Source organism: Prionailurus bengalensis, chromosome X (assembly GCF_016509475.1).
Source record: "Prionailurus bengalensis isolate Pbe53 chromosome X, Fcat_Pben_1.1_paternal_pri, whole genome shotgun sequence".
Classification (NCBI taxonomy): Eukaryota; Metazoa; Chordata; class Mammalia; order Carnivora; family Felidae; genus Prionailurus; species Prionailurus bengalensis.
This window is the reverse complement of record NC_057361.1, coordinates 69,093,321-69,110,616: the sequence shown is the minus strand read 5'-3', so window position 1 is coordinate 69,110,616 and position 17,296 is coordinate 69,093,321.

Sequence of the window (17,296 nt, the reverse complement as noted above, 5' to 3'; positions counted from 1 at the left end):
TCTTTTAAGGGGGATAAATGTTCCCCCTGGTAATCATGTTTGCATGATTTTACTCACCCCTCCCTTCTCCCAGATTATTCCCTCAGCCAGACAGTCCAGCTTTTATTTCTGGTAGAATGATTTCAGGTTTACTTGCAAAGCGTTTGAAATCACAACTGCCACTTGGAGAATGAACATGTCATGAATTTTTGTGAGTAAAATCAAAGAAAGTCTGAACTGAAAAGAAGCTTAGAGATTAAACACATAGCTCTCATTTTACATATGGAGAAACTGAGGGTTACAACAAGGATGTGACTTACTCAAATATATACAAGGTTGAAGTAGAGCCAATATTGGATACGAAATCTCCCTCATTTTAGAACAGCCTGCCATTTATGGACCATGCTGCCTCCTAATGAATGCTATTTACTAAAATATATCGTGGCCAGTAATGCATTTTTTCCTCATTATTGTCCTTTTGTTAAACAATGTCTTTTGTTTACTATTCAAATGTGAATTAAAGTGATTCTATACAAAAATAAGATCCACAAAGGCTCAAGAAGCAGAATTCCAATTTGGTATTTAAATTTAGAGTTTGGTATTTAACCAAACATGGGATTTGTTAATAAAAGTAAACACAACTGTTATTTAAAAGTGCAAGCCAAACATACAGAGAAGCAGAAGCTAATGAGATAGGTAAATGAGATGAAATCCAATTGGGGTTCTAGCCTTTGGCAAAATTATGTCATCAAGGTGTATCTTCATCCACCTCTCCCTCTACCACCATTTATGCTTTCTGTACCTTATCCTCTCTTCTGAGGTACTTAAGAAAGATTTTGTTTAGTAAAAGATAAAGGAGGAAAATTGTTTCCAAAATGTTCTGGGATGGGAAAAGTATTTTAATTTCCAGTAACCACTTGTGTTGCTATAGGTGAAAATTAGGTGACCAAGTAATTTATAATCCAAAACTGAATGCTTCTGAGATTGAAAGAGGAGGCTATTAATACTTGTACTGAGACAAAAAGCAGAAATTGGGATTGTCCCAGGAAAACATGGTAATTTTTGAAACAGATGGAACACAGTGTTAAAGAAAGAAGAGTACAGAACCACTTGACTCAGCCATCCACAAGGGGGTGGGAGACAAAGATTAAATTTATTCCATAGAGGTTACCATCATTTGGCATTAGCTAACTTCATAAAACACCATCATTTCTAATCTTAAAAAAATGCTCTCCACTTAGATACAATAATGATTAAGATCATGTATTTCCATTCCAAATCTGAGTTTGGGCTCCAGGTTTGTTTCTAGCTGTGACTATGGGCTTCAATCACTTAATATTTCTAAATTTCAATCTGCCATTTATAAAATGTGGATAATAGTAATAAGTATTATTCTGTATAAGGTGCATATCAAATAGTAAGTGCTTACTAAAGGTAAAACTATTTGTACTGTCATTATTATTATACTGATGTTAAGATTAGTAGCGCATTGCAAGAGGAAGGTTATTGATTGAGTATTAAAAATCATATTAGCTGATTTGACTAGATTTTCTTTTTACTAGATGCTGTGGAGATACATTAGAGGAAAGTCAGCATTCTTATTCAGTAATGGTAGTGTTTATATTCAAAAAGGATCAAAGAAACAGTGTACTAATTATACTAAAAATGAAGCCAATATCATCTATTAGTTCACTTAATGTCCTTATCCTTATGTATAAAGATACATAGGATAACATTATATTACAGTTTAGTTCAAAGGAGTAAAATATATTCCTCTTGATAAATAGTATTCTGCCTAATAAATTAGTCCTAGCTAATAGGAAGTTTGGAAAAAAATGTATTCTCAACTTCAGCAAACACTTTTTTATCCAATTTTCATATTGCCTCTTATCTATTGGCTTTTTTTTACCATCATAATAATCATTATTTTGTCTGTAGTTTTTATTTTAAGGGGTCTCAAGTCATACTTTTTTTTAGGGTACACAGGATATAAATATTAATTTTACTTAAATAACTTACATTAAATGAACATGAAGATGTAATTTAAATTGGGATTTTCAGTTAATAAATACATGCTATTCTTTTGCTACTGTACAGATTTACATAATTTTGGCCTATGTTAGTCGGCTCTTATTTCAAAAATTCTCTTCATCTTTATGCCAACCATTCTATCCAGGATGACTGAAATAGCTTCCTAACTGGTATTCCTGTTTCTGTTATGTTCCCTAGTTTCTCTTCTCCACAAAAGAATTTAATCCAATGTTTTAAAATTATAAATTATATATTTTATTTATTTGCTTAAAACTCTGAACCTTAAGTCCATCAAAATTATAATAAAATGTAAAAAGCATATCATGGTCCTATATGATCTGACCTTTAATTACTTTTCATCTTTATCTCATCCTACCTTCTCCTGCACTCATAATTCTCCTACAACACAAGTTTTTTGTTTTTACTCAAACAAAACACGCTTATTCTTGCCTTATAGCCTTTGCACTTTTGGTTCTATCTAGATTGCTCTTCATCAAGGTTTTGCTTGGACGGCTCTTTTGTTGTTGTTGTTGTTCAAGTTTGACTTCTTTGGAGTAGCCTACACTGACCATCTAAGGTACCTCTCAATTCTCTATAACATTAAATTGTTTCAATCTTTCCTTATTATTTGTCAAGACCTGAAAATTTATCCAGATATCCATTTGTGCATTCTCTCTTCCTCTGCTAAAATTAAAGTTCCTTACGAATAGGTACATGGTCTGTCTCATTCTCTGTTATATCTAATTTTCTTACAACACCAAGACATAAAAATAAGTGCTCTCCTTAATGCTCATCGCCTATTTAACCCATTCCCTACCCACAATCACTCTGGTAACTACAAGTTTGTTCTCTATAGTTAAGAGTCCATTTCTTGGTCTTCGTCCCTATCTCTTATTTTCCTTAGGCTCATTTGTTTTGTTTCTTAAATTCCACATATGTGTGAAATCATATGGTATATGTCATTCTGTGACTGACTTATTTTGCTTATTGTAATACTTTCTAGTTCCATCCATGTCGTAGGGACAAGATTTCCCTCTTTTTTAGGATATATAGCCCTAAAAATAGGATATGTGAATATATATATATACTCATATATATATTCATATATATATATTAAAAGTGAATATATATACATACATGTATATATAATATATATATTCATCAGTCAATGCACACTTGGACTGTATCCATGAATTGGCTATTGTAGCTAATGCTGCTATAAACATCAGGGTGCATATATCCTTTTGAATTAGTATTTTTGTATTTTGTGGGAAAATACCTAGGAGTGCAATTGCTGGGTCATAGGGTAGTTGTCTTTAACTTTTTGAGGAGTCTCCACACTGTTTTCCAGAGTGGCTTCACCATTTTACATTCCACCAACAGTGCAAGAGGATTCCCTGTTCTCCACACTCTTGCCAACACCTATTTCCTGTGTTGCTAATTTTAGTCATTCTGATAGGAGTGAGATAATATTGAATTATAGTTTTGATTTTCATTTCCCTGATGATGAGTGATGTTGAGCATCTTTTTATGTGTCTGTTGTTCATACCTATGTCTTCTTGGAAAAAGTTATATTCATATCTTCTGCCATTTTTATTTGGATTATTTGTTTTGGTGGTGTTGAAATTTGAAGTTCTTTATATATTTTGTATACTAACCCTTTATCATATGTCATGTTCAAATAGCTTCTCCCATTCCATAGGTTGTCTTTTAGTTTTGTTGATTGTTTTCTTCACTGTGAAGAAGCTTTTTTATTTTTATGAATTCCCAATGATGTTTTTTGTTTCTTTCCCTTGCCTCAGGAGAAATATCTAACAAAGGTTGCCATAGCCAATGTCAAGGGGATACTTTCTCTACTTTCTTGAGTATTTTGATGACTTCCTCTCTCACATTTAGCTCTTTAATAACCTTTGAATTTATTTTTATAACAAAAAAATGCTGCCAGAACGTGGTCCAGTTTCATTCTTTTGCATGTTGCTGTCCCTTTTTCCCAACACCATTTTTTGAAAGGACTGTCTTTTTTTCCATTGGATAATCTTTCTTGCTTTGTTAAAGATTAGTTGACCATATAGTCGTGGGTTCATTTCTTGGTCTTCTATTCTGTTCCATTAATCTATGTGTCTATTTTTTAAGGAAGAACCATACACTCTTGATAACTACAACTCTATAATATAGGTGGAAGTCAGAAACCGTGATACCTTTAGCTTTGCTTTTCTTTTTCAAAAATGCTTTGCCTATTCAGGAACTTTTGTGGTACCATATATATTTTAGGATTCTTTGATCTAGGTCTGTGAAAAATGCTCTTAGTATTTTGATAGGGATTGCACTAAATGTGTAGATTTCTTGGTGTATTGCAAACATTTTAACAATATTTGTTCTTCCAATCCATGAGCATAAAATGTCTTTACATTTGTTTGTGTCTTCTTAAAATTTTTTCATAAGTGTTTATAGTTTTTAGAATACAGTTCTTTTACCTGTTTTCTTTAGGTTTATTCCTAAGTATCTTATGGTTTTTGGTGCATAGTGCATTTGGTGCATGGTGCATTGGTAAATGACCATGATTCCTTGATTTCTGTTTCTTCTACTTCATTATTGGTGTATAGAAATGGAACAGATATCTGTATGTTGACTTTGTATCCTGCAATTTTTCTGAATTCATGTACCAGTTCTAGTAATGTTGTGATGGAGTATTTCAGGTTTTCTACATAGTGTATCATGTTGTCTGTGCATAGAGAAAGTTTGACTTCTTCCTTGACAATTTAGATTTTTTTAAATTTCTTTTTGCTTTCTGATTTCTGGGGCTAGGTCTTCCAGTACTATGTTAAATACCAATGGTGACAGTGGAATCCCTTTCTCCTGATCATAGAAGAAAAGCTCTCAGTTTTTCCCCATTGAGGATATTAGCTGGGGGTGTATTGTATATGGCCTTATGATGTTGAGGTATATTCTATCTATCTATACACTGTTGAAGATTTTTATCAAGAATGGATGCTGCACTTTGTCAAATGTTTTTTCTGCATCTATTGAGAGGATCATATGGTTCTTATTATTTCTTTTTTTTAATTTTTAATGTTTATTTTCTTAATATGGATTTTTTTTTGTCAAGTTGGTTTCCATAAAACACCCAGTGCTCATCCCAACAGGTGCCCTCATTAGTGCCCATCGCCCACTTTCCCCTCCGTCTCACCCCCATCAACCCTCAGTTTATTCTCAGTTTTTAAGAGTCTCTTATGTTTATTTATTTTTCAGATAGAGACAGAGTCTGAGCGGAGGAGGGTCAGAGAGAGCAGACACAGAATCCAAAGAAGGCTCCAGGCTCTAAACTGTCAGTACAGAGCCTGATGTGGGGCTCAAGCTCATGAATTGCAAGACTATGACCTGAGCCAAAGTTGGGCACTTAAGTGACTGAGCCACCCAGGTGCCCCTTTATCCTTTTTTTTTAATGTGGTGTATCACATTGATTAATTTGAAAATATTGCACCACCCTTGCAGCCCAGGAATGAATCCCATTTGATCATGGTGAATGATTCTTTTAATGTTCTATTGGATTCAATTTGCTGGTATTATGTTTAAAACTGTTGCATCCATGCTCATGAGGGATATTGGCCTATAATTCTCTTTTTTAGTGGGGTCTTTGTCATGTCTTAGAATCAGGGTAATTCTGGCCTTGTAGAATGAATTTGGAAGTTTTCCTTCCTTTTCTACTTTTTTTGAAAATTTTAAGAAGAATATGCATCAACTCTTCTTTAAATGTTTGGAGGAATTCCCCTGAGAAGATTTCTGTCCCTAGACTTGTGATTGTTGGGAATTTTTTTTTACAGATTCAATTTGTTTGCTGTTACCAGTTTGATGAACATGAACATTTCTATTCCTTCTTATGTCAGTTTTGGTAGTTTATATGTTTATAGGAATTTATCTGTTTCTTCCAGATTTCCCAGTTTGTCTACATATAATTTTCCATAATATTTTTAAAAAAATTTTATGGGGCGCCTGGGTGGCGCAGTCGGTTAAGCGTCCGACTTCAGCCAGGTCACGATCTCGCGGTCTGTGAGTTCGAGCCCCGCGTCAGGCTCTGGGCTGATGGCTCAGAGCCTGGAGCCTGTTTCCGATTCTGTGTCTCCCTCTCTCTCTGCCCCTCCCCCGTTCATGCTCTGTCTCTCTTTGTCCCAAAAATAAATAAACGTTGAAAAAAAAATATTTTTTTTTTTAAATTTTGTTTTCAACGTTTATTTATTTATTTTGGGACAGAGAGAGACAGAGCATGAACGGGGAAGGGGCAGAGAGAGAGGGAGACACAGAATCGGAAACAGGCTCCAGGCTCTGAGCCATCAGCCCAGAGCCTGACGCGGGGCTCGAACTCATGGACTGAGAGATCGTGACCTGGCTGAAGTCGGACGCTTAACCGACTGCGCCACCCAGGCGCCCCGGAAAAAAAAATTAAAAAAAAAATAAAAATAAAAATAAAATAAATTTTTTAAATTATTTTTCATAATATTGTCTTATAATTGTATTTCTGTTGTATTAGTTATGATGTCTCCTCCCTGATTCATGATTTTATTTATTTGGTTTCTTTCTCTTTTCTTTTTGATAAATCTGCCTAGGGGGTTATCAATTTATTAATTCTTTCAAGGAACCAGCTCCTGATTTCATTCATCTGTTCTACTAGTTGTTTTTTTCTTGTTTTTTTTTTTTGTTTTTATATCATTTATGTCTATTGTAATCCTTATTATTTCTCTTAATCTGATGACTTTGGGCTTCTTTTGTTGTTCTTTTTTTTCTAGCTCCCTTAGATGTAAAGTACAGTTGTGTTGTGTTTCTTCTGAGATTTTTCTTGCTTCTTGACATAGGCCTATATTGTAAGCTACATCTTAAAGTTTTTGGACTGTCGTGTTTTCACACTCATTTGTTTCCATGTATTTTTTACACTTTATCTTTGATTTCTTGATTGATGCATTCATTCTTTAGTAACATGTTGTTTAACATCCATGGTTTTGGGGATTTTCAAAATATTTTCATGTGGTTGACTTCAAGACTCATAGGGTTATGATGAGAAAATATGCAGGATATTATGTAAATATTTTTGTGCTTTTTGAGGTGTGACTTGTGACCCAGTATGTGATCTATTCTGGAGATTGTCCCATGTGCACTTGAAAAGAATATGTACTCTGATTCTTAAGTTGACATGTTCTGAATACATCTGTTAAATTCATCTGTTCCAGTGTGTCATTCAAAGCTATTGTATTCTTACTTATTTTCTGCTTATATGATCTGTCCATTGATGTTAAGGGTGGTGTTTAAGTACCCTACTCTTACCATCAATGAGTTCCTTTATGTTTGTTATTGTTTTATATATTTATGGGCTTCCAAGTTGGTGGCATAAATATTTACAATTATCAGATCTTCTTGTTGGATAAAGCCTTTATATACCGTGTCCTTCATCTCTTGTTACAGTGTTTGGTTTAAAATCTAGTTTATCATATGTAAGTATGGTTACTCCAGCTTTCTTTTGATGCCCATCAGCATAATAAACTCTTCTTCATCCACATGCTTTTAATATTCAGGTTTCTTTAGGTCTCAAATGAGTCTTTTATAGGCCCCATATACATTAGTCTTGTTATTTCATCCACTCTCACACTCTATTACTTTTGATTGCAGTATTTAGTCCATTTATATTTAGAGTGAATTTTGATAGATATGAAATTAGAGCTATTTTATTACTTTTAAGTATTTGTCTTTGGTGATTTTCTCTGTTCCTTTTTATCTGTCAATTTTGGTCTTTCTTTCCCACTCAAGGAGTCCCCTTCAATATATCTTGCAGGGCTGGTTTAGTGGTCACAAACTATTTTAGTTTTATTTGTCTGGGAAACTATTTATCTCTCCTTTTCTTCTGAATGATAGCCTTGATGGATAGAGAATTCTTGGCTGGATATTTTTTCCATGAAGCTTGTTGAATATATTGAGTAACTACCTTCCAGCCTGCCAACTTTGTGTGGAGAGGTCTGCAGCTAACCTTATTTGTCTTCCCTTGTTAGATAGGGACTTACTTTGTTTGGCTGCTTTTAAGATTTTACTCTTATGTCTATATTTTGCAAATGTAACTATGATACGTCTTGGTGTTCACCTGCTTTTGTTCATTTTGAAGGGAATTCTCTTGTCCCCTGGATTTGGATGTCTGTTTTCTTCCCCAGATTATGGAAGATTTCCTCTATTATTTCCTCAAATAAATTTTCTTCTCCTTTTTCCGTCTCTTCTACTGCTGGGACTCCTGTGATATGATTGTTATTATGCTTTATGGAATCACTGAATTCTCTAAGTCTACATTCATAATCCAATATATTTCTTTACCTCTTCTTTTCATCTTCATTATTTTCCATACTTTTACCTTTATTTATTCTGGAGAATGTACTACATGCACTTAAAAAGAATGTGTATTCTGCTGTTTTATGATGGAATGTTGTGAATATATCTGTTAAATCCATCTAGCCCAGTGTGTCATTCAAAACCATTGTTTCTTTGTTGATTTTCTGCTGGGATGATCTATGCATTGATGGAAGTGGGGTATTAAAGTCACCTAATATTATTGTATTATTACCAATTACTTCCTTTATGTATGTTATTAATATACTTATACATTTGTGTGCTCCCAGTTTGGACTCATAAATACTTAACAATTGTTAGACCTTCTTGTTGGATAGACCCTTTATTATGATATAATAAACTTATATATCATTTATGTATGATATAAACAACTTTATTTGTTTTTTACAGTCTTTGCTTTAAAGTCTAGTGTTTTAAATATAAGTATGGCTACTCTGGCTTTCTTTTTGCCATCCATTTGCATGATAAATATTTCTCCATCCCCTCATTTTCAATGTACGGCTGCCTTTAGCTCTAAAGTGTGTCTCTTGTAGGCATAATATACATGGGTCTTGTTTTTATCTTTTCTGACACACTGTGTATTGGAACATTTAGTCCATTTAATCATAGAAATGAATTTATGCCACTGTATTACTTGTTTTGTCATTGTTACTAGAGATTTTTTTTCTGTTTTTGTCTTTTTCACTTTTGGTCTTTCCTTTCCACTTTAAGTGTCCCCTTCAATATTTCTTGCAGAGCTGGTTTAGTGGTCACTAACTCCTTTGGTTTTTATCTGTCTGGGAAACTCTTTATCTTTCTTATTCTGAATAAGAACCTTGATGTATTCTGTTCTTGGATGCAGATATTTCCCACTTGGTACTTTTAATATGTCATGGAACTACCTTCTGGTTTGCCAAATATCTCTTAAGAAATCTACAGCCAGCTTTATGAATCTTCTTCTGTAAGCTAGGACATTCTTAAGTCTTGCTGCTAAGATATTTTTATCTTTATCACTATGTTTTAAAAAATTAATTGCAATATTTCTTCATGCTGACCTGCTTTTGTTGATTTTAATGACAGTCTTCTGTGTTTCTTGAATCTGGATTTGTTTCCATATCCAGATTAGGGACATTTCAGCTATTATTTCTTGAATAAATTTTCTGCCCCTTTTCCCTTTCTTCTTATTGTGGGACTCATATAATATGAATATTTTTATGTTCTTTGGAGGCACTGATTTCCCTACGTCTATTCTTGTGTTGCATTATATTTCTTCCTCTCTTTTGTTCAGTTTCATTAATTTCCATTACTTTGTCTTCTAGGTCACAAATTCATTACTATGCTTATTCTAGCCTGCTGTTTATTGCATCAAGCCTATTTGCAATCTCATTTTTTGCATTCTTCATCTCTGATTATTTTTAACTTTTTTATCTCTGTGTCAAGTGTCTCACTGATATCTTGTATTCTTTTATCATGCGCAGTGAGTATCCTTATTATGGTTGCTTTAAATTCTCTATCGAGCATGTTACTTATATCTGTTTCACTTAGCTGTCTGGTTGAGGCCTTATCTTGTTCTTCCCTTTAGTATAAATTCCTCAGTCTTGGCATTTTGCCTAAGTCCCTACCCTCTATCTGTGAAGAAAGCCATTTGTGTCTCTTGATCCTGAAAGTAATGGTCTTAAGAAGAAGAGGTCATGTAATGTCCAGGGTCTGTTGATTCAGGGAGTGTTTCTGGTATGTGCTCCATACCCTCTGCTGTTGTGTTTGGGCTGCTCTATATTTCAGAGAAGTCATCTGCATAGGCTCTCCTGTTGTGGAGAATGTTTTATCCCTGACCTGAATGTGGTGCTTTTTAACTAGGTGTGCTCTGGTATGTTTGTGACAGGAGACCTGACGCCACTTTCATGAGAACTGAGGCACCTATGAACTCTCTTATCTGGAGACATGATGTGGGTAGGGGTTTGTGCTGGTCTTCTGGGGGAGGGGCCTGCCATGCAAGTACTGAGGGAAGTTTGCCTGAGAGGGTCAGCCCGACCAGTGTAGGGTGTGGGATTTGGTCTAAGCAAGTTAGGCAGCCAGTGTCAGCCCTGAGCTTCTTCCTGCAGGTGGCTCTCTTTTTTATGCTGAAGAGACAAGGAGGGAAATGGCAACAACCAGCTCCTTTATTACTTGAGTGACATGTCTGTGAAAACTGTCTTTCAGAAATGTGTTTCAAGATCAAATTATCTCCCTGCTGTGTCCCTAGGTGTTTTTCAGATCATTGTTTCCAGCTTTCTCCCCCTGGGTTTTTTGCCTGCCTTCTCTCCAGGTACAGCACAGTTCCTACAGGTTCTATACCAACCCAACATACTACCCTTTAAAACTCCAGGGTTTAGAGAATTGTTGTGGACAGGGCCTTGTGCTGGTGTTCTGGGGGTGGTGCTCACTGCACTGGGAATGAGGCAAGGTTGACTGATAAGGGCAATCCTGCCAGAGTGCAGGTGTCTGGGGCTCAATGTAAGCAAGTTAGACAGATTATGTCCAAGCTATACTGCTTCCTGTGGGTATCTCTGTTTATGATGAGGGGCAGGGGAGGGAAATGACACTAGCCAGATGCTTTGTTCCTGGAGATCAATCTGTATGAAAGCTGCCTCTCAAGGATGTGATCTGAGACTATGCTCTGAGACTAGTGAAAACTATCCCCTCAGCTGTTCTTCAGATCACTGTTTCCATACTGTCCGTCCCTATGTTGTTTGCTTGCCTTCTCTCCAGGTGTAGGTCACTGCCCTCTGTATTCTATCCCACCCAAGCCTACTGACCTTTAAAACTCCAGTGTTTAAATCCCACTGATTGTAAGAACTCACAAAATACGGGCTATTTCATTTTTCCAGCCCATTGGTTTGTGGTAAATGTTCTCCTTGTGCATTTCCTGTGTGCTCCTCTTTCTCTCCCATTTTCTTCACCATGGCTCCCTCCCCTCTGCAACACCCTGATCCTTTTCTCCTCCAAACCATGTCTCCACCCTTTCTTCTTTCTTAAATGTGACCTCTTCTCCCTTTAGTTGAGGAGTTTTTTTCTTTCAGTCTTCAGGTAAATTTCTGGAGTATGTAGGATGATTTGATAGTTATCTAGTTGTGTTCATGTGGCTAGAGGAGCCTATGGTCCTCCTACTCCATTGCCATCTTCTCTATTTATGGTCTATGCACTTTTAGAGTATAAATAACATACACTTCACAGCAAGTCTGAGACAAGTAATGCTATTTTGCCTTATCATCCTCTTATCTGTTACCATAAACTTTTGTACACATTTTACTTCCAGACTTGATTTTCTTAACACCTGTAACTGATATTGTTTCTTCTGTAACGATACCAAAAGCACCATGTGTCTCATTAGTGGTTGTTCTAGTTTGAAAGGTGTTCTATCAGCCTGGTCAAAATAATTCATTCAGTCAAACCATGGATGGCCATGCTCTGACATATGTCCCTGATCTCTGTGTGGTATTTTGGGGATGATAAAATCAATATGGTTTGAGATCTTAAATTAGACAAACTGGGATTTCAATTTAACTGTGGAATTTTCTAGCTGATTACCTTTTGTTCAGTTTTTAATCTATAAAATAGACTTCATAACGGTAATTATTTTTATAGAGGCATTATGAGAATGGCAATAATTTTACATGTTTTTAGTATTCACAATCTTGGTACATACTGAGAGTATAAAAACTGTGGATAACATTAATATTCATTGTTTAGTGTTTTCATTTAACTTCATTGGATTGTGTTCTGTCTTTAGTATCCCCATTCTGAAAGTAAAGATGTAAGTGGGGAAGAGATACTTATTTAAAAACAAAACACAGATTTTTCTTTTTTCCTTTTTTTAATTAATTTATTTTTTTATTTTTAAAATTACATCCAAATTAGTTAGCATATAGTGAAACAATGACTTCAGGAGTAGATTCCTTAATGCCCCTTACCCATTTAGCCCCTTCCCCCTCCCACAACCCTTCCAGGAACCTTCAGTTTGTTTTCCAATTTATGACTCTCTTCTGTTTTGCCCCCCTCCCTGTTTTTATATTACTTTTATTTCCCTTCCCTTATGTTCATCTGTTTTGTCTTTTAAAGTCCTCATATGAGTGAGGTCATATGGTATTTGTCTTTCTCTGACTGACTAATTTCACTTAGCATAATATCTACTTGTTCCATCCACGTACTTGTAAATGGCAATATTTCATTCTTTTTGATTGCTGAGTAATACTCCACTGTATACAGCACATTTTCTTTAGCTATTCATGCATCAATGGACATTTGGGCTCTTTCTATACTTTGGCTATTGTTGATAGTGCTGCTGTAAACATAGGGGTGAATGCGTCCCTTCAAAACAGCACACCTTTATCCCGTGGATAAAGGCCTAGTAGTTCAATTGCTGGGTCTTATGGGTAGTTCTATTTTTTAGTTTTTTAAGGAACCTCCATACTGTTTTCCAGCGTGTCTGCACCAGCTTGCATTGCCACTAACAATGCAAAAGAGATCCTCTTTCTCCGCATCCTCACCAACATCTATTGTTGCCTGAGTTGTTAATGTTAGCCATTCTGAGAGGTGTAAGGTGGTATCTCATTGTGGTTTTGATTTGTATTTCCCTGATGATGAGTGAAGTTGAGAATTTTTTCAAGTGTCAATTGGCCACCTGGATGTCTTCTTTGGAGAAGTGTCTATTCATGTCTTTTGCCCATTTCTTCACTGGATTATTTGTTTTTCGGGTGTTGAGTTTGAGAAGTTATTTATAGATTTTGGATAGTAACCGTTTATCTGATATGTAATTTGCAAATATCACCTCCCATTCTAGCGGTTGCTTTTAGTTTTGCTGATTATTTCCTTCGCTGTGCAGAAGCTTTTTATTTTGATGAGGTCCCAGTAATTCATTTTTGCTTTTGTTTCCCTTGCCTCCATAGACGTGTTGAGTAAGAAGTTGCTGTCAGCAAGATCAAAGAGGTTTTTGCCTGCTTTCTCCTTGAGGATTTTGATGGCTTCCTGACTTCCACTGAGGTCTTTCATACATATCGAGTTTATTTTTTGTGTATGCTATAAGAAAGTGGTCCAGGTTGATTCTTCTGCATGGTGCTGTCCAGTTTTCCCAGCACCACTTGCTGAAGAGAGTGTCCTAATTCCATTGGATATTCTTTCCTGCTTTGTCAAAGATTAGTTGGCCATACGTCTGTGGGTCCATTTCTGCATGCTCTATTCTGTTCCATTGATGTGTCTGTTCTTGTGCCAGTACCATACTGTCATGATGATTACAGCTTTCTAGTAGAGCTTGAAGTCTGGGATTTTGATGCTTCCTGCTTTGGTTTTCTTTTTCAAGATTGCTTTGGCTATTGGGGGTCTTTTCTGGTCCCATACAAATTTTAGGATTATTTGCTCGCTCTGTGAAAAATGCTGGTGTTTCTTTCATAGGGATTGCATTGAACATGCAGATTGTGTTGGGTATTATCGACATTTTAACAATATTTGTTCTTCTTATCCAGGAGCATGGAATCTTTTTCGATTTTTTTGTGTCTTTTTCAATTACTTTCAAAAGCTTTCTATACTTTCCAGTGTATTGATTTTTCATCCCTTTGGTTAGATTTATTCCTAGGTATTTTATGTTTTTTTACACAACTGTAAATAGGATCAATTCCTTGATTTCTCTTTCTGTCACTTCATTGGTGGTGTATAGGAATGCAACCTATTTCTGTGCATTGATTTTATATCCCTCAAATTTGCTGAATTCATGAATCAATTCTAGCAGTTTTTTGGTGGAATATTTTGGGTTTTCCATATAGAGTACAATGCCATCTGCAAAGAGTGAAAGTTTGAACTCTTTCTGGTCGATTTGGATGCCTTTTATTTCTTTGTGTTGTCTGATTGCAGAGGCTAAGACTTCCAATACTATGTTGAATAACAATGGCAAGAGTGGACATCCCTGTCTTGTTCCCAACCTTAGAGGTAAAACTCTCAGTTTTTCCCCATTGAAGATGATATTAGCATTGGGTCATTAATATATGGCTTTTAAGATCTCGAGGGATGCTCCTTCTATCCATACTTTCTTGAGGGTTTGTATCAAGAAAGTATGCTGTATTTTGTCAAATGCTTTCTCTGCATCTATTGAGAGGATCATATGGTTCTTGTCCTTTCTTTTATTGATGTGATGAATCACATTAATTGTTTTGTGGATATTGAACCAGCCCTTCATCCCAGGTATAAATCCTGCCTGGTTGTGGTGAATAACTTTTTAAATATGTTGTTGTGTCCGGTTGGCTAATATCTTGTTCAGGATTTTTGCATCCATGTTCATTGGAAATTTGTCTATAGTTCTCCTTTTTAGTAGGGTCTCTGTCTGGTTTTGGAATCAAGGTAATGCTGGCCTCATAGAAAGAGGTTGGACGTTTTCCATTCATTTCTGTTTTTTGAACAGCTTCAAGAAAATAGCTGCTCACCCTCTTTTTTAATATGAAATTTATTGTCAAATTGGTTTCCATACAACACCCAGTGCTCATTCCAACAGGTGCCCTCCTCAATACCCATCTGTTAACCCTTTTTTAAATGTTTGGTAGAATTCCCTTGGAAAGCCATCTGACCCTGGACTCTTGTTTTTTGGGAGATTTTTGATTACTAATCCGATTTCCTTACTGGTTATGAGTCTGTTCAAATTTTCTATTTCTTCCTGTTTCAGTGTTGGTAGTGTATATGTTTCTAGGAATTTGTCCATTTCTCCCAGATTGCCTATTTTATTGGCATATAATTGCTCATAATATTCTCTTATTATTGATTTTATTTCTTTTGTGTTGGTTGTGATCTCTCCTCTTTAATTCTTGATTTTATTTATTTGGGTCTTTTCCTTTTTCTTCTTGATCAAAGTGGCTAGTGGTTTATCAATTTTGTCAATTCTTTCAAAGAACCAGCTTCTGGTTTCATTGATCTGTTCTACTGTTTTTTGTTTGTTTGTTTGTTTGTTTGTTTGTTTGTTTTTTGTTTTTTTGGTTTTTTTTTGTTTCAATAGCATTAATTTCTGCTCTAATCTTTATTATTTCCTAATCCTCTGCGGGTTTGGGGTTTTATTTGCTGTTCTTTTTCCAGCTCCTTAAGGCATAAGGTTAGGTTGTGTATCTGAGATCTTTCTTCCTTCTTTAGGAAGGCCTGGATTGCTCTACACTTTCCTCTTATGACCAGCTTTGCTGCATCCCAGAGGTTTTGGGTTGTGGTGTTATCATTTTCATTGACTTCCATATACTTGTTAATTTCCTCTTTAACTTCTTGGTTTGCCCATTCATTCTTTAGTAGGATGTTCTTCAATCTCCAAGTATTTGCTACCTTTCCAAATTTTTTCTTTTGGTTAATTTCAGGTTTCATAGCGTTGTGGTCTGAAAATATGCATGGTATGATCTCGATCTTTTTGTACTTCATGAGGGCTGATTTGTGTCCCACTATATGATGTATTCTGGGGAACGTTCCATGTGCACTGGAGAACAATGTATATTATGCTGCTTTAGGATGAAATGTTTTGAATATATCTGTTATGTCCAACTGGTCCAGTATGTCATTCAAAGCCATTGTTTCCTTGTTGATTTTTTGATGAGATGATCTGTCCATTGCTGTGAGTGGGTTGATGAAGTATCTTAGTATTATGGTATTATTTTCCATGAGTTTCTTCATGTTTGTGATTCATTGATTTATATATTTTTGTGCTTCTACATGTGGCACATAAATGTTTACAATTGTTAAGTCTTCTTGGTGGATAGACCCCTTGATGTTTATATGATGACCTTCATCTCTTGATACAGTCTTTATTATAAAATCTAGATTGTCTGATATAACTATGGCTACTCTTGCTTTCTTTTGTTGACCAATTGCATGATAGATAGTTTTCCATCCCCTTATTTTCAATCTGAAGGTGTCTTTGAGTCTTAAGTGTGTCTCTTGTAAGCAGCATGGATTTTGTTTTCTTATTCATTCTGTTACCCTATGTCTTTTGCTTGCAACATTGAGGCCATTGACATTTACAGTGAATAATGAAAGATATGAATTTATTGCCATTATGATGCTTATAGAGTTGGAGTTTCTGGTGGTGTTCTCTGGTCCTTTCTTATCTTTTGTTGCTTTTGGTATATAATTTCTTGCAGGGCTGGTTTAGTGGTCACAAACTCCTTTAATTTTTGTTTGGGAAACGTTTTCTCTCTCCTTCTATTTGGAATGACAGCTTTGCTAGATAAAGAATTCTTGGCTGCATATTTTTCTGATTCAGCACACTGAATATATCCTGAGACTCCTTTCTGGCCTGCCAAGTTTCTATGGATAGATTTGCTGCAAACGTGATCTGTCTTCCCTTGTATGTTAGGGACTTTTTTTCCTTGCTGTTTTTATGATTCTATCCTTGCATGAGTATTTTGTGAATTTGACTATGATATGTCTTGTTGATGGTAGTTTTTTGTTGAATCTAATGGGGGTCCACTGTGCTTCTTGAATTTTGATGTCTGTGTGTCCCCAGGTTAGGAAAGTTTTCTGCTATGATTTGCTCACATAACCCTTCTACCCCTTTTTCTCTCTCTTCCTTTTCTGGGACCCCTATGATTTTGATATTGTTCCTTTTTAATGAGTCACTGATTTCTCTAATTCTTAAATCGTGCTCCTTTGCCCTAATCTCCCTTTTTTTCAGCTTCATTATTCTCTATAAGTTTGTCCTTTATATCACTGATTCTCTGTTCTGCCTTATCCATCCTTGCTGCTGCTGCCTCCATCTGTGATTGCAATTCAGTTATAGCATTTTTTAATTTCATTCTGGCTATTTTTTACTTCTTTCATCTCTGCATAAAGGGATTCTAATCTATTTTCGACCCCAGCTAGTATTCTTATTATCGTGATTCTAAATTCTTGTTCAGACATCTTGCTTGTATCTGTGTTAGTTAAATCCCTGTCATTC